General features: G+C 38.0%; 1 protein-coding gene and 1 long non-coding RNA gene across 21 annotated transcripts in view; one reads left to right on the forward strand and one right to left on the reverse strand.

The window, feature by feature from the left end:
• LOC135290794 (uncharacterized) overlaps positions 1–5,226 on the forward strand; it is a 57,264-nt gene extending 52,038 nt beyond the window's left edge. The window contains exon 4 of the long non-coding RNA XR_010353616.1: positions 5,078–5,226. This is a non-coding gene — a long non-coding RNA (uncharacterized LOC135290794). The remainder of the gene's footprint in view (positions 1–5,077) is intronic.
• PTPRD (protein tyrosine phosphatase receptor type D) overlaps positions 1–26,788 on the reverse strand; it is a 1,155,490-nt gene that overhangs the window by 412,017 nt on the left and 716,685 nt on the right. The window lies entirely within an intron of this gene.

Consider the following 26,788-nt stretch of genomic DNA (forward strand, 5'->3'; position numbering starts at 1 on the left):
GTTATCATCTCCTCTACATTTTCAGCTTCATCATTACATAAGCCATAAATCTTTGGAGTACAGCCCTGGCATGTTTTGGAAAAAGGCTGGTGAGTCTGTACTGCTTACAGAAATGACATAGTTCTATCCAAAGTGATACAGCATCAGAAAAACACATGAGTAAGAAGCAAAAGAGAGGAACCACACTTTCATTTGGCCTGACTTCCAATACTTATCAGTGAAAAGTCTTGTATTTTCCAAAAGCACTTAAGACTTTTTTGGTGCTGTTTGAGAGCATATTGGTCTGTGCCACAGATTGCAGCATAGAACTTATGGAGAGATATCACAGAAACATAAAATGTGTTACCTCAGGTATGAGGAACTATCTTGCCATGACAGCAAAAGTTAAATGTAGGCTAAAGAACCATTTCAGGTGACAGCATGTTGAATTAAATGATGTAAGATGGTATAGGCAAATAATATCAGTCATCTGGTTGGTGGAAGCACAGGTAGAACAGAACGCAGCACAGCCTTCACAGCATGGCCAAAAAACAATGCGAAGAGGTGGCTCACCACAACTCAGCTGGGTAACGCAGCAGTCGAACTGCTGACAGAAAATAACTGTGTTTGTGCTTGAAACAAGGTCAGGCCAGCAAAAGCTTAAAGCTGACAATCAGTGACCCTGGTATTTGTATATCTTTAGGTTTCACAGCACACAAAATGGTTCTGAAAATGATATTGTCCTCTAAGTCTTTTGGGTCCATTTCAAAACTAATCAACAACATCAATTCAGATACAGTCAACGCAAGCAGTTATAGAAATGAAAAAAAGAAAAAGTATTTATAAGGAGAATCACATTAAATATATGCTCAAATCAACAAAATATTTAGTCTTGCTATTATATTCATATTTTATTGACTTGGTCTTATTAAATGGAGACATTGAACTCTCTTATACAGAACAGTTCTCTTTGGTGAAAGCTGCCAGTTGAAACTTTGTTTCATGAAAACTCCTAATTACACCCTTGAGTTCATTTTTGCTCATGACTACATGTAAATATGTGAAACGAAGCGGATTTCTTAATACTGAATTTATAAAACAATATCCAAAAATTTTTAGGGATGTCTATAAATTATTTTTAAAGATATGAGAAAAAATGAAAATTATCTTACCCAGAAAACAAATTCTGCATTGAAAGTTATTGTGAAAACATAATTAAAATGTATTAGCAACAAATATTTTAATAACTGCATTCATATTCTTTGACTAAAAAGTAAAAGTCTACAGTTTATGCCTAAATCACCTTGGAAGCTGTTACATAATTTCACTCAAAGATAAGCTTCTGCTTGCACATATTAGTATGCTAAAAGGACTTTAAAATTTTGGGCTATATTTTCAGTGCTATATTTTTGCTCTTACTATTTCTATCCTTATTCCAACTGTAAGGGCTTATCTGTAAGAATCTCTGTTTAAAAGTACAATCTTAGTAATAAATCAGAGAGAGTAAACTAGGAGAAGGAAACCTGTGAAATTACAATCTCTATTTTTTTTACGTGTGACACATTGGAAAGGAACCTACTGCATGTATCTGGTGAACTGATACTTAAGGTTCTCATTCTTCTCAATGATCCTCAACCTGTAAATGGACGATTTATTTTATATGTTTGGAGTCTCAAGAAGTATGTTTTCATGTCGATGAATATAAGGTCATCCAGTATGTGTACATGTCAAAACAACTCTGCAGAAACCTAAAAACTTGTACTGAATGGGAGGTTTGCCCAGAGGAGCACTTTGTATCTCTGAATAGAATTTTCTCCTGCAATTCATGTGTTTTACATGAATAGGTAGTTTTGAGAATGATACATCAAATAAGTCTATTCATTTTTTAGCATGTATTCCTTTCATTTTCAGTTGAAATACAAGAATATTTCGGTTGTAATATTTAGGTTAACCATATGTCAGAGAAAACTGGGCAGGGATACAGTGAGAACATAGAAAGCACTTCAAATTAAATAACACATATTATATTTCTTGGTCCTTGAAATCCTTAAATATTGTCTCATAAAAACATTGCCTTTACATACCACAAAAAAGGTCTGAGTTTTAGCCTTTACGTTTTTAAACATTATTAACTATATGCCTGGATATCATCATATGTTCTACACATACAGAGGCAACATTTTTGGAGTTGGTTGATGAGTTTTAGTTGTATTTCACAATTGCTAAAAAATGTGGGCATGAAAATTGAGAATTACTTGTATTTTCCAAAGTCTTAAACCAAAAATGAAAGGGATCTCTGACATATCCCTCTGCTTTCTCTGCCAACCCAGCTTTCATCCTTTCCCTTCAAGGCGTCTCAGGGTCTATTCACTTCAAGAACTAGCTCAAAACCCTTGCAAGGGTATGTGGTAACACTGCTGCTGTGCCTAAGGACAACTAGTATAAACTCTGTGTCATTGAATCTACAGACCAGGAAACTTAGGTGTGTTTTGTATTCGCTAGTAGAAATGTCACCTCTCTTTGAAGAACAATTGCATCAAATTAGCAGCCTAAAATTAGAAAACTTCCTTCCAGTTTTTCTAGAGTAGATAAACTTTTTTTCCCCTTCATTATGCAGCCTATAATCTATTGGCATTTACAATTTTAGCAGATTAGTGCAGCATTAAAAAAATCTATTTTAAATTCCAGGGAGGGGAAATATATAGCTATGGAAGTTGGCAGCTTGCTCTACTTCTATTAGCTCACACACTGCAGTAGGAACAGTGGATGACTTTTGCAGCCCACTTTTTGCTGTTCACTTTGTGCTGGTTCCACAACCTTTCTTTCAAACAGCCAGCCTTGCATGGTAACACAGTGAATGTTATGCCTAGACAAGTTATGCATGAATACCTTGTCAAGTAGCAGGTGCTTCCACACTGTGCTGATGAACCAGGGACAGATTTTTGATTTGTGGCTAAACAATGCTGGGCAGAACAGCATTTTGCCTCTGCTCCTCTCATATGACAGAGATGACTACATAGTTCATGAGATGGGATTGTGACTGAGAAGAATAGCAGCACATGATCTTTAAAATCCTCCAAGAGAAGCCGTGTAGCATACCTTTTTTAAAAGTTTCATGCTGTAATATATTCTTCATCTGCCATCTTAGGTGATCTGCAGCTCACAGATGCAATTTATTCAGCTGGCTTCCTCTGCCTAAACATTTCATCCACCACCACTCCCCTGGCTGCCCCCTTCCACTCCCTTGCCCCAAGTCCTAAAGGGGTTAAGGAATAATGAGAAGTAGGTGAATTGCTTCTGGTCACTGCTTATGCTGGGGTCATGTCAGCTCATCTCTTGTCATACTGGACTTACTGATCATGCATTATAGAACAGAGGTGCACAACTAAATCCTTTTCCAGTTCCCACAGTAATTCATCTATTCCCTTGATTCTCTTGAGTGTATCTAAAAAAATGGCAGTTTTTCTCTGTGCAACTAGCTGCCGAACTGCACTGTTTTGTTATAAGGAGCAAATAATCAGAAGACATCAGTGCACATATACAATAAACCCCATGCTTTAGGCATCCTTTAGTACACATAGAGAACAATCTTCCTGTTTGGACAAAATGGGTATTGATGAGGAAGAGGAAGGTTGGAATCTATGTGCTTCCTGCTAATGAAAAGAACCATGGGAGTACCTAATGAGAAGAGTTGAGCAATGCTGATATGCTGTACCACAAATAGCATTTCTACTGGGAGTTAAAAAGATGAAGCAAACATTAATTAATTAAATACCAGATGATAAATGTAGGTTTTGCTTGTTGAAACTAAGACCACAATGATCTTGTAGGTAAAGATAAAATTCAGCCATCTCCTTTTGGTAGCTGTGCTGGTTTTGGCTGGGGTAGAGTAAATTTTCTTCCCAGTGGCTGGTATTGGGCTCTGTTTTGGATTTTCTCTGAACAGACGGTTGATAGTATAGAAATGTTTTTGTTATTGCTCTGCAGGGCTTGCACAGAGCCAAGGCCTCCTCTACTTTTCATACTCTATATTGGTGAGGAGACTGGGTGTGCCTGGGAGTTTGGAAGGAGACTGAGCCAGGAAAGGTTAATGCAAACTGACCAAAGGGATATTACAGACCATGTGGAATCATGCTTAGTAGAAAAAGTGGGGGGAAGAAGGAACAAGGGGGACATATGCAGTGATGGCATTTTTCTTGTCAAGTTACTGTCATGCAGGATGGGGCCCTGCTCTTCTGCGGCTGGCTGAACACCTGTCTGCCCATGGGAAACACTGAATTAATTCATTGTTTTGCTTGCTTGTGTGCATGGTTTTTGATTTTCCCATTAAACTGTTTTTTTTTCAACCCACGGGTTTTCTAGCTTTTATTATTCCTCTGATTCTCCCTCAGATCCCACTGGTGGGGAGTGAGTGATCAGCTGGAGGGGGCTTATGTCTGACTGGGTTTTAACCATGACAATAGTGCATGATCAAAACATTCTAGAGTTTCCCAGCTTTAAAAGTTTACTATACAATGAAACATTAATGATACAGATATAAAAATCATTAAAATTTCTTCTTTTGCGCCTGTTAATTACATAAAAATAAAACTAAAAGATCTCTTGACAGTACCTTGAATATTGTCAAAATCACAACTGTTACATGTCAGATGAATGGAAAAATATTGGTTTTTTTTCTGATTTTCACTGTATTTTCTCTCATTTCACCACATTTTATAAAATATAATACAATATATCTATTCTAAGATTCCGTTCTAAGACAGGAAAAATATTTCATCAATTTTAATATAAGAATTATATGTCTTACTATGTTAACATAGGAATGGTTTGCATTTTCTTGAGCCTAAGCTTGCAAACATTCACTTGCATTTTTAACTGCTGCTGTTAAAATACAACTATGAATCACTGAATCATCATGCTTTTAGGTTATGAATGATGCAAGAAAATTGAAAATTTAAGGTACTTTGTGTCGCATGTAATTTTGCGTCTATCTCCACAATCTCACTTTTAAATATTTATACTGTAGAGTAAGGAAAACAAATTATATGCATCCCACACATAAAGAGCAGAAAAGTACCTCAGTATTTTTATATTTAAGATTTCTCTAGTTGGTCAATTTGCTATAACAATGATCCTGGACAGCATGGAAATAAAGCTCTGCAGGGAAAGAAAGAAGCCAGATGAGGTCAGGAAAGCTATTTTCTGGTGAGTCTCATCTTTATTTCATCTTTTCTCCATCCCCTTTAGTAAAGCTGATGCATCATGTTCCAGTCCTTTTCTAAAATGGCATTAAAAAGCTTTTATACAAGTTTGAAACTGTAAGCATTTATTTTATATAACTGATATGTTACTAAAAAAAGTTCCATTGAGTTTTGCTCATTACTCTTTTTATGCCATGGTAACAACACAAATGCATATGGATTTCATACCACAGTAATTGTGCTCAGGACTTCTGTAGTTTAAAGTCTGTGATGTGAAATCAAACTTGTGCTCTGACTTCCTGATTAAATGTGATTCTATATGCAGCATTAGCCATATCACAATATCTAAATCACTAATAATGATTGTATAATTAATGGCAATAGATTTTTCTTTAGAATCGGTTTTAAAACTATGTGGGTAATTATAAGGTTACCAACTACACTCAGGAACAAAAGGGAAAAAACCTCAGAAGGTTAAATAAAGCTTATAAAATGCAAGCTTGGGAAATTCTTACCTGGCTCTGGAGATTTCTATCTGCTTTCTTTAATGTCCTCCTAAGCGAGACCAAGCAGTATGCCTCAAGTAAGCTGAAACTGCTGAAGTATGTACCTCTTCAGGAGAAAAGGACCTGATCTCATATTCTTACAATTTTCAGAGTGTCAGACTGGTCAAGACACAGTCTTCCAGGTTACACTATATCTATGACATACACTTTTATGGTAACAGAAATCAACGCCCTAGAGAAAAGTAATTCAAATATAACTTTGTCTGATTACTATCCCTAAACAGATGGTCTTTTCAGCTTTGGAGAAGCTACCTGTAGTGGAATTTCTTTCTTTGATATATATCCTTCCTTCTCTCTGTGTTGTATCTGTCTGCAAAAGCCAGAAAATGTTGTAGGTTATCTTCCTTCATCTTTGTGCATTTTCCAAGATTAGGAAGCAGTCTGAATCTTGTAGGTTTAGCCTACAACAATGTAAGAGGCCTCAGTGCTGGATTGTTTTTCCAGATCTTTAATAAACATAGGCAAACTTTTGACTGTTTGAAGTTGAGTATTCCCTGTGTTTGATGAAAAATTTTGCAAAGAAAATTTTAAGATAAACATGTTTCTAATTTGTTTTAAAAAATAAAAAACCACCCCCACCCAATGCTGCTCACTTATATCTCTCCTGTCTTTCAGTAAAAAAGTGAAAAATTGTCAAGGGAACCAAGCTCTTGATGAACCATCTCTTTGACTATAATTAAGCAAGTTGGGTAAATTAAAAGCATGTGAAAGATCAATCTTCACCTGTCATCAGAACCAGCTTAAAGAACTTGGCAATCAAATCCTCCAAAGGAGTCACAGTCTATACTTGTAGGGGTTGCACTGGTCCGGGGTATCAGTATTAAGGGCAGAAAACAGGCCTCATTAAAGAATTAGATGTCTCTTATCTGGTATCCAGGCTTCATGAGTGACAAAGCAGAGAAATGAAAGATAGACCTGAGAGGGGTGAGACAGTGGTGGAAAAAAAAATGAAATTAGAACTGAAGGCTGGTGGGAAAGAGAGAGATTGTGTCGTGAGTAATTCTGCCACAGAGATCTGGACCTTAGATGTAAACAGAGGAGAGGAATGAAATAAGAAGCAGGAACCAGGTAACTAAGAAAAGGATGTATTGAAAAAAAAATGAGAAAGTGAGCACTGATGAACAGAAATGTCTATTATTACTTCCAAGCTCTCACACAGTTGGGATTTACTCAAGTTTCATCAGTTTGGACTAAATAAGTTTGGACTTATTTTTAAAAAGGACATCACCCTGAAACCTCTGTCTTGCTCATCTGAGGATTTTGCTGTACTTGTGCAATCTTAAATAGCCAGCCATAATAGGTGCTGGCCAATAAAAACTGAAGAGATGTCACCAACATCACATACTCATCAGTAAACAGTAGCTGAGAAAGATCTGTGATGCAGATCTCCATATTCTAGCCTTGCCAATGTGATGTCACTTCTCATGTTCTTTTAAATTTTTAAAAAATATTAATACCCCTCTAGTGCCCATGCTGTGTTTACCTTAAAAGTGCATTAGAAAAAGTAGAACAGTTTTCAGAATTAATGTTTCAATCTCTTTGTTTTTTTAAATGTATTGTGTTTTGTAATAAGACCAAATGTATTGTGTTTTGTAATAAGACCAAAATGCTTAAATGCTAAAGATTAACAGAAAACACAGAAAAAGGAGTTAGGATAACAGGTAGGAGATAGCAAAAAAAAAAAAAAATCAAACCAAACATTTTGAAATAAAAAATTATATATGAGTCTTTGCAATTCCTAGAGTGACTTCTTAGTGCAAATACTGAATCTAGAAAAAAATTATAATACTCTGTAAGCAGGAGTGAGCCCTACAGGGAAAAAAAAAAAAGCTAATTAGAATGTATTCAGGACTGACTGAGAAACAAATGCTTTATATGATTGTGTTTTTCCCTAAAGTGTTAATCATATTTATTTTATACTGTCTCCTCTGACTGCTGAAATGTGGAGTTCATTCTCCCATGGGAAGTCATACTTTTAATGTCAAACATAATTATGTATAAAGAAAAGAAGTCAAGTCTATTCAGAGAACTAGGGCAGACAGACTGCTACTTCTCTAAAAGAAAAAAATGGATACTTTCCTCAACTGTGGAATACTATCTCTATGTCTTTATATGTCTAGATATGTCTTTAATTAGTGGGCCCTTTTTAGGTACCAGAAGACAAGTAGCAGTTATGTGCAAAAATGGTCATTCAGTTTCATGAATGAAATCTACCTAATCAGTAATCCATGCTATAGCAAGATCTATTTCAAATAATATTTGGGGAAAAATATAATCCTGACATAGTTAAAAACAATGCATTTAAAATATAAATTCTCTGTAAAGAAATTATTAATTATTAATCTATGTCCTGTTGTCTTTAAGGCTGAAACCTGGCATTTTTCTACTCAATGTTATCAAAATACCTAATACAAGCTTTTTTATCATAAGTACAGAACTTGGTGGGGTTCTTTTAATGAACATGGTTATTTACTCAAGAAGTGAACAAAGGAGAATTGAAATGAATTATGATTTAATAGAAGTCAGGTTTAAGAATATGCCTAGTTGCACATGCATCCAAAAGACCAGTTTGGGAGACTAGCTTCAGATAAATAATACAACACTTGTAGAGACTTTCATGAAAGATTAACTTTAAGGAAACCACCAAGGAAATGAAATACTTTAAGCTATGTTTAGGTACCATGAGGAATCTGACAGATTTTTAAAAAGAAAAAAATCCCAAAAACTAAAAAAAAACCAAACCCAAACCAAAGCCACCACCACCAACCAAAAAAACCCCACAGCCCAAATTTTTGAAAACACGTGTAAGCTTGTCCTTAACTGAGTGTCCAGTTAATGGGCTAGGGAGTGCCTTCTTTATCACAAACTCCTTTTCTTGTTAATTTAAGCCACATTCTTTCTGATGTTTACACAGAATTTTGGGGTATGTAATATTTATACATGGACTCAATTCCCACATGCTCAGCAGTTTAGTTTTCTGCAGCAGTTGAAGCATTGTCAAGCTTTTACCTCTGCAAATGTTGGCGTTACTTTGTTTTGAGGGCATGGTACTGTGAAATCTAAGTTTTCTGGGGCATTAAATTGATGCGCTATTTTATAATGCACATCCCTCTAATACATAATTTTGTTATCCAAATTAAATGGTGGAAATGGCTAAGCTACTATAAAGTGGTAAGTTGAAACTATGCTAGACGATGGTACACGTGACAGGCTCCATTGATAGAGAAAGAAAATATAATTTCAAAGGTCTGACTGAACTGACAGAAGATTGAACAGACCCATATTTAACAATCCCTTAAGATGCCAATTAAGAGTGCAGAGAAAGTTCAAGCTGTTTAGGCTAAGAGGATTGTCTTTAGAACAGCTAACAAAGAAGAGAAGAAAATGTTCAACTGGAATGTAGCAGTTAATTCTTTAGAGACTTGAATATTCTCTACTCTTGATTTCAGTTTAGATCACTCACCTTAATTGAGATAGTAAGAGATCCATAAAAAATGTCTTGAAAACTAAAGACTTCAGCATATTCTGTCTCTTCAACAATATTTGAAAGACAGACTCATTATTTCAAAGCAAAAACATAATTCACTGCACCAACAAAGTAAAAAATGCAATTTAATAGAAGTCCTAAATGCAATTTTGGAGGAGGGGAAATAATTTTAACTGACCAATACTTCAAAATTAATGTAAGTCCATACAACTAATTGTAGAATGAAACAGAACACAAAATCTTACGAGATGGAAATTCCTGTACCACAAGTCTGTGTTGTCTTGAATATCATTGTAGCCACAGCTCCACATTAACTCCGTCTCACCCTCCTCCTCCTCCTTTTGAGGACTGTATTTCCACTCTGTATATTTCAGTTCAATTTATAAGTATGGAAACAAGTGATTCCTGGAAAATGTAAAAATCAGCCAAATAACTCTCACAGAGAAAAAAAAATAGTTTTTAATAGTTTATTTTCTTGATTGACCTCTATTGTTACAGAGACTGAGAATCTTTACTTTTAATATATTTATTCTGCCTATTTAATATTGTGGGATTTCTGCTGTTATTCAATCTCCTCCTGTAGAAAGCCAACACACAGATAACTGAATTCAATTCACAGTTCTGCTGCATAGCAGAGTCACAGTTCTAACTGTTGAATGACTGACTCCCATCCAACATTAGATATGATTCTGGGTTCAGAAACCTACCCGTATTTCTGATTAGACAGACAACCAATATTAATCTACTGAGTATGGAGAATAAAGAATAAAGTAGTAAAAATGCAACAGCGAACAACTTTCCAGTGCCCACTACCTTACCTCGCAGTTCAGTAAAGGCAGATAGTACAAAACCTGATCTTGGAGGTATGCCCAGCCTGGGCTATTGTTTGTGATCCATGCCACCTGTGTGTCATCGATAAGGATGCTCAATTCTCAAGCTCTCAAGACATTGCCTTGCACAGCAGGATTGCTCATAGCACTATGTGCTTATTTGTTGCATGCCCCTATCTTGCCAACATATCTGGGTTCTGCACCAAAGGGAAGCAGCTTCTCTTTCATGTTTTATTAGACACTGTGGAATACTGCAGGAATTGAATCACTCTTGTTATCTGGTTAAAGTGGCCTCCCAGAGAGCATAGTTCTAGAATTTGTCAGGTAGCATTGCTGCGTAAAGCCAGTAGCACAACCACATTGCTGGAAATGGTAGGCAATCTCAACAACCCCTTCGTGGCCTGGCTCATGAATTTGAGTAGAGAGCATGACATTCTGGCTCATGAATCCTCGACTAGTGCCAGGTGTCCTTCAGCAACTGGCACAGCAGCTGCAGAGAAGTGATTGACTGTGCTTCTGGTTGCTGACAGTCCTTGCCACATGAACTGTATTTTTCCTTACCAGGTTGCCATTATCCTATTGAATACTGTGCATTATCTAAAAAGGAAAAAACAGACTTACCTGCATATTACACAGATCATCTCCATAAATGTCTACATTTACTTCTTCAAGGACTACAGGTTTTGTGTGGGAAGAAATAATAAACAGGCAGTAGGTATAAAGAAAAATATCAAGGGCAAGCAAAAAGGCAGTTACAGTGAGCTCTGGTCACCAGTGCTAGGATATTCTTTGCATTTGTGTCAGGCAGCAGATATGAGTCTAAAACAGCTTATTGTGTTGCATTAGAACAAGAAGCTGGCATCTCACAAATTCACAAATTATTTTATTGAGTTATTCAATTTTGCTGTCTTTCTCCACCTTTTTAACCTGTTAAAGATAGTCCAAATTTTGTTTGAGCATTGTTCTCTGATTCTGTCATCTTGGGTTTAGATACAAGGGAAGGTAATCTACCGCTTCCATAGTTTTATTCTTTGTCTGTTTTTAATGTCATAGTAAATTACTATTTGTACTTGTTGCTTATTGATGTAGTGCATGGGAACTGTAGTAAAAGAAAAAGCCATTTTACTTTGTTAATCTGTTGACAAAAAATTGCCTTCCTGATTATTGTTGCATTGTTCTTTTATAGAACTAGACTGCATCTGTGTACATACTTCCTTAAGCCTATATTGTTAAGGAAGAAAAACGGGCTGAAAGAGAAAATGTTCTGAATAGTGAGCAAGGATGTGATGAAGAAGAAATTGCTTCAGTAGGAGAAATGTACTGGAAAGCAAGCAATGGTTTCTTTTTAGACAGCTCTGCTGACAGGCAAAGAGAAAGGAAAAAAAATTGCTGGTTTTAGAAGAGAAGAAAGTCACCACTGACATCATGTCCACCCTATACCATTCTCTCCAGGTCTTTTGATTAAGAAGTGAATGGAGAAGGAAAGAAACATGACAATTCATCAACATTGTGACCTTCTGCCAAAGACAGAGGCCAGCCATAATCCGTTATGTGGTGGTGCGTCCACTATCCCTTCCTCTGCCTTGCTCTAGGATCTCAGAAGCTCCTGCTAAGCCTTGACCAAACCATCTGAGTGATGAGGCACTCCTTTATAATACCACCTGGGTAGTGAAGAATCCTTGATCACAGCAAGAGCTCTTGCATGGTTAAGGTGGGAATAATTTTGACTTCAAAAAAATATCAGTTGCCTAACCAAGGTCAGGAGAAAAGAATAAACATCTATCATTTTCACCGTTGGCAAATAGCTTACCTGAATTACAGCTCAATACCATAGCTATTGGACTTTTTTGAAAAAAAAAAAAAAAATAAAAATCCAGTAGTTACCAACTTGGTTTATGACCAGGATGGAATCTTACTGGTGACTAAAGCCAAGCATTTCATAACAGGGCTCCCTAAGGGAGATCCTTTGAGCTCTCCTGGACTTCAGCAGGCTGTAGCAGCACATCTCCCTGAGTGGAATGCCCTTTGGAGCTCACTAACACTCAAGTTTTGAGTTCACTTGAAGCTTAAGTTTTTAATACCCAAAAGACCTTTCATTGATGAGTCCTCGTTGGCTACCCACTCCCATGCACATACATAGTCCTTGAGGTATAAACCATGCCTGTTGAGAAAAATGATGGGATTTTATGTATTTCACTGACTCTGAGTGGAATTTTTGATGGGTAGCTTTATATACATAGATATAAATCTATGCATCTTCTTGACTCTTATGTGTGCACATGAATGAATTATAGTATTAATTTTGTTATTGTGAATCTATAATAAAGTCAGTGTTATAATTGAAGCAAATCCTGGCTGAGCCTGAGCTTCAATGGAGTGGGCATCACAGTGCAACAAGGACAATCTAGCTTTTGATTGTCCTTTTGATTTTTGGTTTTCCCAGGCTTGGTATTGGGAAAAGCTAGCTGTGGACGCACCCACCATCATGGTTTTGTCCCTGGAAGCCAGGTAGTGCTGAGCACAGGAGCGGCCATCATCATTGTTCTGAGGTCCATGTGGTGTCACCCTTGGGAAGTGTCCCCCAGTTTGTCTCTGTCTTGGTGGCCACATGGAATTAAGTCAAGATGGTGAACATCTTTAGTGTGTAAAGCACTTTCTCTTTTTCTACACTTTTGTTATTAACATTGCTGCTGTTACTATTGCTTCTTGTTTTCAGTGAATTGTCTCAATCCATAGTCTCTTTCTTTGTTGCACTCTTACTGGAGGGGTTTGGGGGAATGGGATTGACTTCTTGGAGGTGTAATTTCCTGCTGGTATTAAACCACCACAACTCTGTAGTAAGCAATTGAGTGAAGTGTGTGTTCAAACACTGTTAAAGTTGCAGTTTCACAATTTAGTATTAAAACCTGCTTTGTGCCAATACTATCAACAGTAATTTTTTAAAGTGGTCTAACCACACTTTACAAGCTTCTTCTATGAAAGTAGCAAAAAGATCATTCAATATGGATATAAACTACAGAAATGTAGATGTTAACGAGTATTTCTGAAATCCTATGTGACCTGGCTCTTGAGAGCTGCTTTGTCTATGTCCACCATTTCATTGCTGCTGTTGAACAAGAAACATTAATGACTTCAAGGGATACCCAAATTCTTTTGGAATGTGTCAGGTGTCACTGATGAAGCTAAAAATCTAACACAAATCTTGGAAATGGGATTTCCTTATAGAACAGTTATCTTATCCTTTTACCTTCTTTGAAATGACCTGAAGGGTTCCAATGCATTTTGAAATGTCACATTGGTCCATCCTCTGGTGCATCTGGAAAACTATGGCCTGATCGCTATCACTGAGACTTGGTGGAATGAACCACGTTATTGGAGCACTTCAATCTAAAACTAAAACTAAATCTAAAACAAATCTAATCTAAAACTTCAAACTAAAACTGTCCATGACAGACAGAGATGGAAAGTTGAAGGGGTTGCCCTCTATGATTGAAAAGGTGACTGAATTATTTCCATTTCTATATGAACCCCATTGTCACTGAAAAACAGCCTAGCAAAGATCTGGAATGTATGGGTGAAAATTAGAGGCCAAACTAACAAAGGCAGTTAGCAGATGTTTGCTGACAGATACCAATCTGTCAGTCTTACCCCAGGCCTAGTAAAGTCATGGAACAGGTCCTCCTAGCAACTACCTCAAGGAGCATGAAAGACACAAAAATGGCTTCCCTAAAAGCAAATGGTGCCTGATTAATTGATGGCCCTCTATAGTGGAATGTCTGCTGTGGAAAAGGATGAGAAAAGGACCTGATGGAATTTACTTTGACTTCCATAAGGCCTTCAATATGGTCCTCCCCAACATTCTTGCTCTTGGAAATATACGGTTTTACTGAAGATGGGTGCACTCTCAGATAAGAAAGAGATGCTTGCATGTGAAGAGCTGCAGTTAACAGCTCAATGTTCCAATGGAGATCAGTAACAAGTGAAATTTGTCAGGAGTCTCTGCTGGGGCTGGTACTGTCCACCATCTTTATTAATGACATACACAGTGGAAGGTAGTGCATCCACAGCAAGTTTGCAGATGGCACAGTCCAGCTAAAATGAGGTTAATTTTCCCCATAGCAGCCTTCAAAGCACTGTGATTTTTAATGGTATCTACAAAGGTATTGACAACACACCAGTGTTTTGGCTCTTGCTGAGCAGTGTTGTGCAGCAATATCTCTCCAACATTCTCCCATTCTTACCCTTCAGTAGCCTGGATCTTTGGAGGTGACACAGCCAGTACAGCTGGTTACCAAAGTGATATTCCAGATGTCTGGTCAGCAATAAAAGATAAAAAGGAGGTGGTAGGGTTGCTGTGTGGGTGCGTGCATGTGTGAGGTTAACTACACCCCCAGGGTGAGGGTGCGGATTTGCTATTTACATTGTTTGCTTCAGAACAACCAGTAAGTGTGCTGAAGTCCTGCTTCTCAGGAAGTTATTGGTCGTTGCTTATGAGAAGTAGAAAATAAAATCTTTGGTTTTCTTTGGTTCATCATGTAGGACTTTTACTTTTCCTTTTTTCAAATTTCCTTTATCTTGACCCAGAAGGGATTTTTCCCATCTAATTTTCTCTATCCCTTTCTGTCTAAGAAAGAGTAGTAGAGCAATTTGGCAGGCATGCAGCCAGGACATCCCATCACAAGCAGCAAGCTCAGCAGTGCAGTGATATGCTAGAAGGAAGGGATGCCATTCAGAGGGATTTTTACAGGCTGCATAAACACACCATTATACATTTCATGATTTTCAACAAAGTTAAGTTCAAAGTCCTGCATCTGAGCCAGGACAACAAATAGTAGCATTAAAGACTGGGAGATGAGCAGCTCTGAGGAGATAAAATTGCGATATTAGCAGATAAAAACTTAGGTGTGAACCAGGAATAGGCATTTACCAGAAATGCCAGTTGTTTTCTGGACTTCATCAAAAGCAGCATGGTCAGCATTGTGGCAGGTGATTCTGCTCTTCTCCTCTGCTCTGGTGTGAGTTGACCAGGGGTACCAGATCCAGATCTGGTGTTCCCAACACAAAAAAACCATGGATCTGTTAGAGTGTACAGAGGAGAGACATAGAAATAGTCAAAGGGCTAGAATATCTTTTCTATGAAGAGAAGCTGAAACAATGGCAGTTATTCGTCTTGCAGAAGAGAAGGCACTGGGAAGAGTCTATGATGGTCTTTCAATACTTAAAGGAGCATATAAGAGGATTGGGAGAATTGTAATTAGAGAAGCACTGGAAATTATAATTAGCCTGGAGAAAAGGAGGTTGAGGTGAGATCTTCTCACTCCCTGCAACTACCTTAAAGGAAGCCATAGGAAGATGGGAGATGCTCAATTCTCCCAGGCAGCAAGTATCACAGTAAATGGCTTCAAGTTGCACTAGGGGACATTTACACTGGAAAGCAGGAGAAGGTTTTCATCAAAAGGGTTATCAAGCAATGCATCAGGCTACCTAGGGAGGTGGTGGAGCCACCACCTCTGAAAGTGTTCAAGAAATGGCTAGACATGCCACTTAGTGCTATGGTCTTTAAAAGGTAGTAGTGATAGGTCAGAGATTGGATCTTGGAGGTCTTTTCCAATCTTTCTGATTCTATGGTTCTAAGAAAGATGGGGAAACACTTTCTAACAAGGCATGTAGTGAGAGGAAAAGGCAACACCTTTAAACTGAACAAATATGGCTTTAGATTAAATAAGGAAGAAATGTATTCAGTGAGGGTAGAAAAAGACTTGCACAGAGAAGTTGTGGGTAGCCAGACACTGTAAGTGTTCAAGACAGGGTTGTATGGGGAAGTGAGCAACCTAATCTAGTGGAAGATGTCCCTGTCCATGGCAGGGACCTTCAACTAGGCCCCTTTAAAGGTCTCTTCCAACACAAACAATCTTATAGTTTGAATCCTTATTATAGATTTTGTATTTTTATAATCTAGATTGGCTGTTGGATGTATGACTCTGTCTGCATAGTGTGCTTTAACACCTGCATGAACAGAACAACTTTATGTGAGGCAGCAGAATCTTCTGATGATTCCACATTTGTCACTAAAACAAGTAGTTAAGGACATCAAGAACTGCAATGGACCCAGAACCTTACTACATTAAATCCAAATGTCTTGACTAAAGTTGTTTTTTTTTCATAATACAGCACTGCTAGAGGGGGAACGTGTATTGATGTTGCCTCATAAACCTTCCCATTGCCATGGCAATTATATAGCTTGCAACAGGAAAGAACTTTAAATCTTATTTTAAACAATTATTTATCATCTGGGGGGGGGTTGTTTGGTGTAAAGTTTTGGTTTTTGTTTTCTGGGGGTTTTTTGTTTTGCTTTGGTCTTGTTTGGGTTTTTTTGTTTTGTTTTTTGGGGTTTTTTTTGTTTGGTTTGGTTTGGTTTGGTTTGGGTTGGGTTTTTTGGTGGGTTTTTTCCTTTTAAATATTGCTTAGACTTACCCTGAAAAATTGTCTTTTCTTCTATTAGCATCACACTGCACCAAAGTATTTTTAAAAGTAAACAGTTAAAAATACAGTTCTTAGTCTAAAGCAGATTTCTAAGCAACTATATTCAACAAGTACTACAATTTTGTGCTTTTTTTCATCTAGTTCTCTAATTACTTTTTCTATGCTATGATGAATAAGTTTTATAAGCAATGCATGAGTCTATGTCCATAAAAATCCATTTTCAAAACAATATTTTGTAAAGGAAAAAGAAGATTTTTTTTAGAAAGGTATCGTGGAAGGCAGAGAAATTATATAAATCAGAATGAAAATATTTATGCCTAAGAAATTTTTACTGGGTTAAAATTCAAGTTAACAGCTCATGTATTTGATAAGGAATGCAAAAATGGTACATCTTTCATGCAAAAGAAAGGGTACGCTGGTAAATAAGTTTACCAAAGAAACAATGTCAATGCAAAAGATGTGAAATGTACGTGTGTGAGCATGCAGTGTGTCTGGGTTTAATTGCTTATGTAAGTTTGTCTTTAAGCATTGAAGAATTCCTTTTGCACTGAAGTTCCGTTCTACAGCAGACCAAAAAGGAAGGCCAAAAATATTCTAATTTTTAATGTCATGTGCAATGTCTGACAGCTGCTATACTCATTATTACGTACAGGCCACAGCATTATATGCTAGACTAGTTTGCTATTTCATTACTAATTCCTTTATGCATCCTTTAGAGCAGCAATTAAAAGGTGGGCCTTCAGCATGCAAGAGCCAACTATTTGAACCATAATCACAACATATTTTATCCTCTGTGCTGGAGGCTGTGCAGTGATTTGGAAGTCCTTCTGCAATCTCTTAAGATTGCCTCAGAGGCAGGGAAGACTAATCTGCAAGTATCTTTCTGCAAATATTTTTGGACACACAAAAAGAAAGAGTAGGGTAATCTTAAATTTCTAATTCAATTGCTAATTATTTTTTATGTTTGATATCTGGGGAAAAAAGAAACAAAGAGAGAAAATCGTCTGTCTTACCCTTTTTGTAAGTAAGTAAACCTTAGTGTAGTAAAGTCTAGTAATTGATATGTCTGATTTCTTTTATTGGGTTGTGCTTTATTAAATATGAGATTTTTGCTGTGTGCAGAGCAGTCTATGAGTGTATCTTGTCAAAGTTGTCAGTTTATTCATAGCAAACCTACAGAAATTTTTAGTAAGAAGCTCTTCTAATCACTAACCCCCCCTTTCCTATAAAGGAATTTCAACAAATGTTTTCATTCTAGCTAACAAAGTATGCATGAGATGAAGAAATGGTTGTTTAAAACACAGAGAATTTATGAGTTTTCTGAGAAACTTTGTTTAAAATTTCCTGGAAATACCAGGAGAAAAATTTACCTTTCTCTATTGTTTTATTTAGAATGAACATTTCATAAAAATGACAAAAACCTATCATCTATGCATGAAGACATACCCATTTGCATTTATTTTTACAAAATTTATTTACCAAAGTATTTAAGATAAATGCTTTAAAAATCAACTCAACTTTATCTATCACCAATTGTGTTCCTTAAGCCTTAACTTCTCTTTACAAGTAGTTAATTCATGCCCTGGAGAACTAGAACTTCAATGAGTCACAAACTTATATTTCATATAGTATAAAAGACCAAATGTATAATCATTCATTCATAAAACATTACCACCAACAACTCCACCAAAAAAAAAATCTAATACGAAACATGGACATAGTTGTGCAATTCTTGGGTCATTAATGAGGAATTCTATGGCTAAATAAAGTGTGTTGTAAGAATTCAAATAATTATTCACTGACATTGCATCACAGAAATTCCTCCATGATAATTTTATGTATATTAGTATTTTATGCACAATCAGAACTGAAGAGACCTTGCTTCAAATTAAATTCTACTTTGTGGAGTGTAAAATGGGAAATTATTCAGTTTGCTTGAACACTAGAATGAGTACTAGCTTGGTGTTTCAGTGGCAAACGGCAACTCATCACATGGTAAAAACATATAGCAAAAATTTGAACTAGGCCCCAGATCACTAATTGGCTTGACAGATGAAAGCTGCAACAAGAGAGCTCTAAGCAAGATGAAATGATTTAGAGATTATTATTAGATGGCTGCCAGTTCCTGAAGATGCATGAAGAAACAAAAATAATACTGTTGACATTTATGGACCCTGCTTTCCATAAACTGTATTAATACACAAACCTCTGCATCCACCTACAAAAACAGTTACTGTGTGAGAAGCACTCTGCTCTGTCTTTTTTACCCTTATCCATAACATAACCTCTCCTTTTCCCACATCAGTTTAGGATCCCAATACTTTTTCTTTATTAAAAATACTAACTCAAAACACAAAAATATATATTTTGTACTATTTAACCAATCATTAGCAAGCATTAAAATAAATTCTGACTTCCTTTCAAATCTCTTTACCTCATTGAAAAAGCAGTCTTTTCCCCCAAAATAAGTATTTCGTGTACATGACCCTTCTTCATAACAGAATGCCAGACTAGCAACTATGGATCTTTAGAATAAACCACCGGCAATAAAGAACAGAGAATGCATGGTATTGAAAATGGATTTTAAGAGTTCATCAAATATATCAGTTTTTTTATCCACAGAGTACATGCAGTTTTGCCTCCTGGTATTTATTCAAAACTGTCTTTTACACTATTTAGCACTTCTCTTGCACTGTCTGATCACTTGTATCTCATGTCACAGTACAAGTGACATGAAGGCACTCTGGTCCTAGGTCTCCATGATTTTCACTTAGAGAATGCCTCTAACCAGTAACAATATAGCTGGAGAAGGACAAGACTCTGAAATGAATCTTTACCAGATGTTTATAAAGATCACCGGTAGGTCAGAAACCTGCTCAGATTTTGCCAGCAAATTCCTATTTCAAGCTCTCCAGTTTCCTGACATTATGCCTGTATGATTCAGAATTGCTGAATACAACAATGACAACAACAAACCATCAGTCAGAAATGTTATTGTATAAGTGATTGGCATATGTTGACAAAAAATTGCCAAAGAAAATGAACTTCTATTTCTAAATAATACATGATAGGAAATTATATCATTTCATAGTGAACAATATTTTGGTTTTCCAGCTGCCTTGATCTTTATCTGCAAGGAAAAATAGTAAAAAAAGAGTATTTTCAACGTCTAAACCATAAAGTGTTGATGAAAATGTACTCCTATGGGTCTGATTAACAGCTTGTTCAAGCACTTTTTTCTATTGTAATTAAACAGCATTTAGGGAGCAAAACCACCTCATAACAGTGTGTTAGCATCAGTAATGCTGTATATTTTTATTCCACTCTTGAATCTCCCTAGCTGAGCCTCAGATCTGTTTTAATAGTATTTACAAGGAGGAAAATAGAACCATTAACATCCCCATATTGTCATGCTGTAATATGTCTGTAAATATCAAATCCAGCAGGCTAAACAATTGTACTGGAGATAATTTATGCCCTTGCTTCCTTTCCTCATTGAAAAGGTAATTGGGATTAACATAACTATGGTGGAAGTACTTTCTAAAAATCTCAGCTTTAATATACTTGCTGATAGTTGATGAGAGAAATATGGTGGGTTTTTTTGTTTTGTTTTTGTTTTTGGGTGTTTTTTTTGTTTGTTTTGTTTTTTTGGTTTTTTTTTTTTTTAATTTGTGCACCTGAGAGGTACCAATCTAATTTTTATTTATGCCTCAACATAAGTCATGGTGAAGGATTAATATACGGGCTGTATCCAAGCTGGGAGCCCTGGCCCCAGGGAGGCTTTGCCTGGCAGCACATCAGGGCAGAGAAAGCCTCCTTGATCGGACTGCAGGCAGCCCCCTCTCACTTGCCGGTGGGGCAGATGCCCAGATGGCCGGGAAATCGGGCTATGGGAGGAGTCCTGGCACACAAAAGCAGCTAACTGCAGCACAACGAGACGCCTTTTCTTTGGGCTTCTTGGAGGGACCGGGGGCTCGCCTGTGGGGTCAGCTCGGCCCCTCTCCCCGGCTCGCCTTCTCCTCCCTGCGGCCCTGCTTTGCGGCCGGCACCCCTCCTGCCCGGCCTCGCCGTTCGCCCTGTGACGACCTGCTGCTTCGCTGTTTCCCCTCACGGAGCGGGCGCTGTCTGCGCCCAGCCGCCACCGCCACGCTCCCCACGCTGCCCGGCAGCGGCCTACGGCACGACCCGCGGCACCCAGCCCGCAGCCGCCGTGCCCTGACCCTGAGAGGCCGCCCGCGGCTGCTCCAGGCGCAGCCATGGCAGCCCGTTCTTCGGCAGCAGCAGGGACACGCAGCCCGCAGCTCTCTGGAAATCGCGCCCAGCCGCCACGGGGCACGCAGACGCGGTCCGCAGCGAGCCCGCTCCCTGTGCTGACCTGACAGAGCGCCGGGGGTCCTGCGGTAGCGCAGCCCCTGCCTTGTGTTTCTCTGTCTGTCTTTTTCCATCTGTGATCTCTTGTCTGTCGCACTTCGGTAGGAACACTTTCCTTTCTTTATCAATAAACAGTTTTCTGATACGATATTGTCACATCTGAGCTCCATTTGCATCCGATAAATCTATCAGAAAAATCCTCCCCGACCACCTTTTTTACATCGGCATAGGACAGCACTTCGTGATGAAAAAATTTGCACAATAGTATAATTTAAGTACAATTAATATGTTGAAAGATACAAACACAGAACCAAAGATATTGTTAGATAACCCTTCTGCTGAAAGAGTATTTTGACTGTTACTATTTTTGTCAGTGTTTAGTTGAGTGGGATAAAGAACAAAATACTCAAATTCTGTGTTGCACACAGGATCCTCTTTTTCTTTCCAAAGTTTAGCAGAAAGGAACCAAATCCTTAAGTTTTGGTTTTACTATTTTAGTAATAAAAGTTTTTCTTTTCTCTTCTTTCCTCTTCTCCAGGGAGTTTGCATTTGATCTAGGTTTGGAGCAGGAGGACCTCGACCAAAATAGCTATAATGTAGATGGGACCTAGTCTGACAAGAATTTTGAACACACAAATTAAAGTGTCTGTACTTAAAAAGCATGAACAGGCACAATTTGATATGAAACACCTAAAATCTCTGTATTCAAGGTAGAAATCCGCCAATTTATTTAGTTAAAATAAGAACAAGTATGTATCCGTTTCAAAGATTTCTGGAATGGAAGTGTTTGAATAAACTCCCTCTATGAATGAAACCGGTGGAAAAGAGACAGTGGGAAATGAGAACTGATGAAAACTTCTGCACCTGGGCACAGTGAGATGTTGTACAGAAATAACTGTCTACATAAGAAGAAAAGGAGCTTAAAGGACTCAAGGTGACCACTGTTACTCCTTCATCTTCTTCCAAGATCCTTAAGTGCAGCTTCAGCTGAAACTCATAACTCCAAAATGGCCATTTCTATTTTCTCTTTTTAACTAGACAGTAAAGGCTTTTGAAGTCCGGGACACACTTCTTGCAATTTGTTTCTGTGAAACATGCTACAGTCTTACCAGGTGTATTGGGCACATGTGAACAGATGCAGGAAAGCAGTTCCAGCTAATTGACATAGTGCCAGTTGACAGGAAGTTAGCAAATATTATGCCCATCTGCATAAAGGACCAGAAGGAGTATACAGGGAACTGCAGGCTTGTCAGTCTGACCTCATTCAGTGGCAGGTAAGATCACGGAACAGATCATCTTTAGTGCCATTGGGTGACATGCAGGAAAACAAGAGGATCAGGCCCAGCTATCAGGGATTTGAGAAAAGCAGGTCCTGCTTGATCAACATGTCCTTTTGAGACAGGGTGACCCACCTTATGGATGAGGGAAAGGCTGTGAATGTGTTCTGTCAGGAATTTAGTGAAGCCTTTGACACTCTTTCTCACAACATTCTTCTGTAAAAAAGGTGGTTGCACATAGTTTGGTCTGGTGTATTCTGGGTAAAAATTGACTTGATGGCTGGCCCAGAGAGTAGCAGTGAATACTGTGAGTGGCTGGTCATCAGTAGTGTTCCCCAGAGCTCAGTACCGGAGCCAGTTCAGTTTAGTATCTTGATCTACTGATTAGGACAAGGGGCTTGAGTGACCCCTCAGTCAGTTTGCAGGTGATACCGAGCTGGTTAGAAATACTGATCTGCTGGAGGGTTGTCTAGGTCTGTAGAGGGGTCTGAAAAGGCTGAATCAAGGAACCAAGGCCAGTTGTATGAAGTTAGAATCATAGACTCAGAGAAAGGCTATGGTAGGAAGAGACCTTAAAGATCATGTAGTTCTAAGACTTCTGCAATGGGCAGGGACAGCTTCCACTAGACTGATTCACTCAGAGCCCCATCCAGCCTGGTCTTGAACACCTCCAGGGAGAGGGAGTCCACAACCTCTCTAGGCAACCCTGCTTCAGTGTCCTTTCCATCCTCACAGTAAAGAATTTTTTCTTATGCCCTAATCTAAACCTTCTTCTTGAGGCCATTCCCCCTTGTCCTGTAACTACATGCTCTTGTGGAAGGTTCTCTCCACCTTTCTCATAAACCCCCTTTAAGTAGTGGAAACTTCTAAAGTTGTCCCCAAAGCCTTTTCTTCTCCAGGCTGAATAGCCCCCACTCTCTCAACCTCTCTTCTTCGGAGATGTGTTCCAGCTTTGTGGTCACATTAATACCTCTCTTCTGGACTTTTTCCAACAGGTAATGTCTTCCTTGTGTTGGGGGCCCCAGAGCTGGACACAGTACTCCTGGAAGGATCTCACAAAAGCAGTGTAGAGGGAGGGGTAGAATCTCCATCTCAGGTTGCTTGTCATGGCTCTTGGCTTTCTGGGATGTGAGCACCCACTGTTGGCTGTTGTTGAACTTCTTGTCAACAAATACCTTCAAATCCTTCTTCCCAGGGCTGCTCTTTATCCATTTTCTGCCCAGCCTATACTTGTGCTTGGGATTTCCCCGATCAAGGTGCAGCACCTTGTACTTGGGCTTGCTGAACTTCTGAGGGTCACACAGGCCCATCTCTCAATTCTGTCAAGGAGAGCAGCCCAGCCCTCACCAAACAGCTTTGTGTCATCAACAAACTTTCTGAGGGTGCACTGAATCCAATTTCCCATGTTGCATCAAAGATGTTAAAAAGTGCTGGTCTCAATACAGACCCCTGAGGAATCACCAATTTAATGTCAAGCCATTGACTAAAACTCTTCAATTGTGATCATTCAACAGATTTTTTTATCCACTGAGTGGTCCATCTGTCAAGTTCATGTCTCTCCTGTTAAGAAACAAGGTTGAGCCATGGAACACTGTCATGATTTGTACTCTTCAGGGAGATGACTTGTTATTCCTCCTTTGTCCACCACTGCTGTACCATCATCATAGAAGGCCACCAAATTTTTCTGTTATGATTTGCCTCGTGAAGACATGTTTCTTCAGTCATCTCCTCATGTTTCTTGTGCCTTAGCATAGTTTCCCAAAGGAGCTACTCTGTGATCTTGCCAGACACTGAGATGAGACAGACTGGCCTCTAGTTTCATGGGTCTTTCTTATTTTCCTTTACAAAAATGGGTATTATATTTCTACTTTTTCAGTCAGTGGGAATTTCACTGCAATGCCAAGACTTCTCAAATATGATGCATAGTGGCATAGCTACTTCCTCAACCAGTTCCCTCAGGAGTCGTGGATGTATCTCTTCAGGTGCCATGAACTTTGCAATTTCAGGTTCCTTAAACGGTCTCCAGTCTTCTCCTACAGTGGATGGTTCTTCATTCCCCCATTTCCTTCCTTTCACCTTCCACAAATGGGTGGTATGGCTGGAGCACTTGCTCGTGAAGACTGTGGTAAAAAAGGTGTTGAGTGCCTTGGCCTTCTCTATGTCCTGGGTAACCAGGTCTCCTTCAGTGATGCTGAAGGGAATCATGTTCAATACATTTAACAAGACCAATTGCTGGGTCCTGCCACTGGGTCACGACAATCCCAGGAGGGGCTACAGGTTGGGGGCAAAGTGGCTGGAAACCTGCTGAGTGAAAAAAGACCAGAGCATGTTTATCGCCCATGGCTAAACCTGAGCCAGTGTATGCGCAGTTGGGAAAGAGGGCCAACGACATCCTAGTTTGTATTAGGAATATTGTGGCCAGCAGGGCCAGGGCAGTGATTGTCGCTTTGTGCTTGGCAATGGTGAGGCTGCACTTCAAGTGCTGCATCCCATTTTCTCACTAGAAGAAAAAAGCTGAGTTTCTGGAGCACGTCCAGAGAAGGGCAATGAAGTTGGTGAAGGGTCTGGAGCACAAGTTCTGTGAGGAGTAACTGACGAGTGATTTAACCTGGAGAAAAGAATACTGAGGGGGGCCCTTATTGCTCTTTACAACCACCTGAAAGTAGGTTGTAGTGAGGAGGAGGTAATTCTTTCCTCACAAGAAATGTGATAGAAGAAGGGGAAATGGCCTCAAGTTGTGTCAGGGAGGTTTAGATTAGATATATATTAGGTAAAATTTCTTCACAAAAAGGATTGTCAAACATGGGAACAGGATGCCCAGGAGACTAGTTGAGTCTCCATCCCTCAAAATACTTAAAATATGTGTAGATGTAACACTTATGGATATGTTTGAATGGTGGTGTTGGCAGTGCTAGATAAATGCTTGAAATAATGATCACAGAAGTCTTTTCAACCCTAAGCTTTGCTATGATTCTGTGGTAGGCTTTAGAACATGTGGGGCTAAGTATAGTTTTATACCTATACTTGCAATAACAGCAGATTCTTTTGAATTTGCTGTAGTTATACCATGCTAAAGCCTTGTTGTTAGTGGGGTTTTTTGTTTGTGTCTGGTGTGGTTTTTTTTTCTTTTTTTTTCTTTTTTTCCTTTTCATTTTTTTCATTGAAAGGGACTATGAAGAAAATGTCATTCATTACAAAAAGTTGTTGGTTTAAAGAAAACATCATGTTCTATTGGTTTAAAATTGGCATAAAATTATTTATTCTTGAAGTTTTTCACTTTGTCGATTCCAGAAAAATTAAAGAAAACAATTCAGTGTGTTAATAAGGTATGTACTATGTAAAGGCTCAGAACATTACTGGCTCTAATGAAAGAATAACTAATGGAATATAACTCCTTGTTTTTTGAGGGAACCTAAAGTAGAAAAGCTAAAAGACTGTTAGAAAGAGAAATGACCTTTGATTTTAAGAACATGTAATTCAGTTTGTTTTAAAAGAATACAAATGCATCATTTTTCACTTTTTGGGTATTTATCTTGCCCTTTAAAGGCCAGCTGGAGAGTGGAGCTAAAGTTCATGCCTAAAATGAAATCTGAGTATCCAATATGAACCACACTTTTCCCTTGGCATTGATTTTTTTGAAACAGGAAAGATTAGGAAGCAACAACAACCACAATAATCATCTGTACCTATTCCCAGTACAAAGAATCAAACAAGCTCACAATATGCACACACATACGTACATGTGTATTTAACAGGTAATAGATGTAGGCTTGAAACTTCCTACTACCTTCTGATTCCCACAGAGATAATTAGAAGACTGAGTATTGGAATGTTCAACACATAAAACACAATATTGAAAAGTTTCTGCTAGTTTCATCAGCTGTCTAAGTAAATGTAATGGAGAATATAGAAACCTATATTTTTCTCCTCCTCCCTCACTTGCTGTCTCAAGACTGTTCTGCCACAACAAGCTAGTCTCCCAAACAAAAGCGGTTTAAGAAATATTCCAATCCTAATTTCTAAACAAAACAAAAAAATGGTCTTCATTATCTATACTCTACCAGGTAATTGTTAATAAAAATTAAAAATTGTTAATTAAAAATAAAATATTATTAGGAAAATCTAAGAATATTTTTGAAGAAGACAGAAAATGATCTCCTGGAGCTCAGCAGACTCTAGTCATATATTTTCTGCTTTCAAATATAAGATATTCAGATATTTCTCAACATACTGCCTGAATTACTATTTTAAAAATATGCTTTGAAGAAGAGTTTCTGACTTAGCCTGGAAAAAATACTCTTGGACATATTTTATATTTAATCTTCATCAAAATGTGCTAAATTTTTGTGTTTCATTAAGTATTTTGAAATAGTAGCAGCAACAAGACAATTATATGTACTCCTAAGAATAAATAGTATGCTGACATACTGTAAAATGGAATATATGTACTTGAAAATTAAGAGTAGTTAGTACTGAATAGTCAGAGAAGCAATTCCTTTAGGACATGAAATTGTTTTCTGCAGCTCATTTATGAGACATTATGCTGATATGGATTACCAAATTTAATAAAAATATATATATTATAAAGATTGAA

This window comes from Passer domesticus, chromosome Z (genome assembly GCF_036417665.1).
Source record: "Passer domesticus isolate bPasDom1 chromosome Z, bPasDom1.hap1, whole genome shotgun sequence".
NCBI classification, from domain to species: domain Eukaryota; kingdom Metazoa; phylum Chordata; class Aves; order Passeriformes; family Passeridae; genus Passer; species Passer domesticus.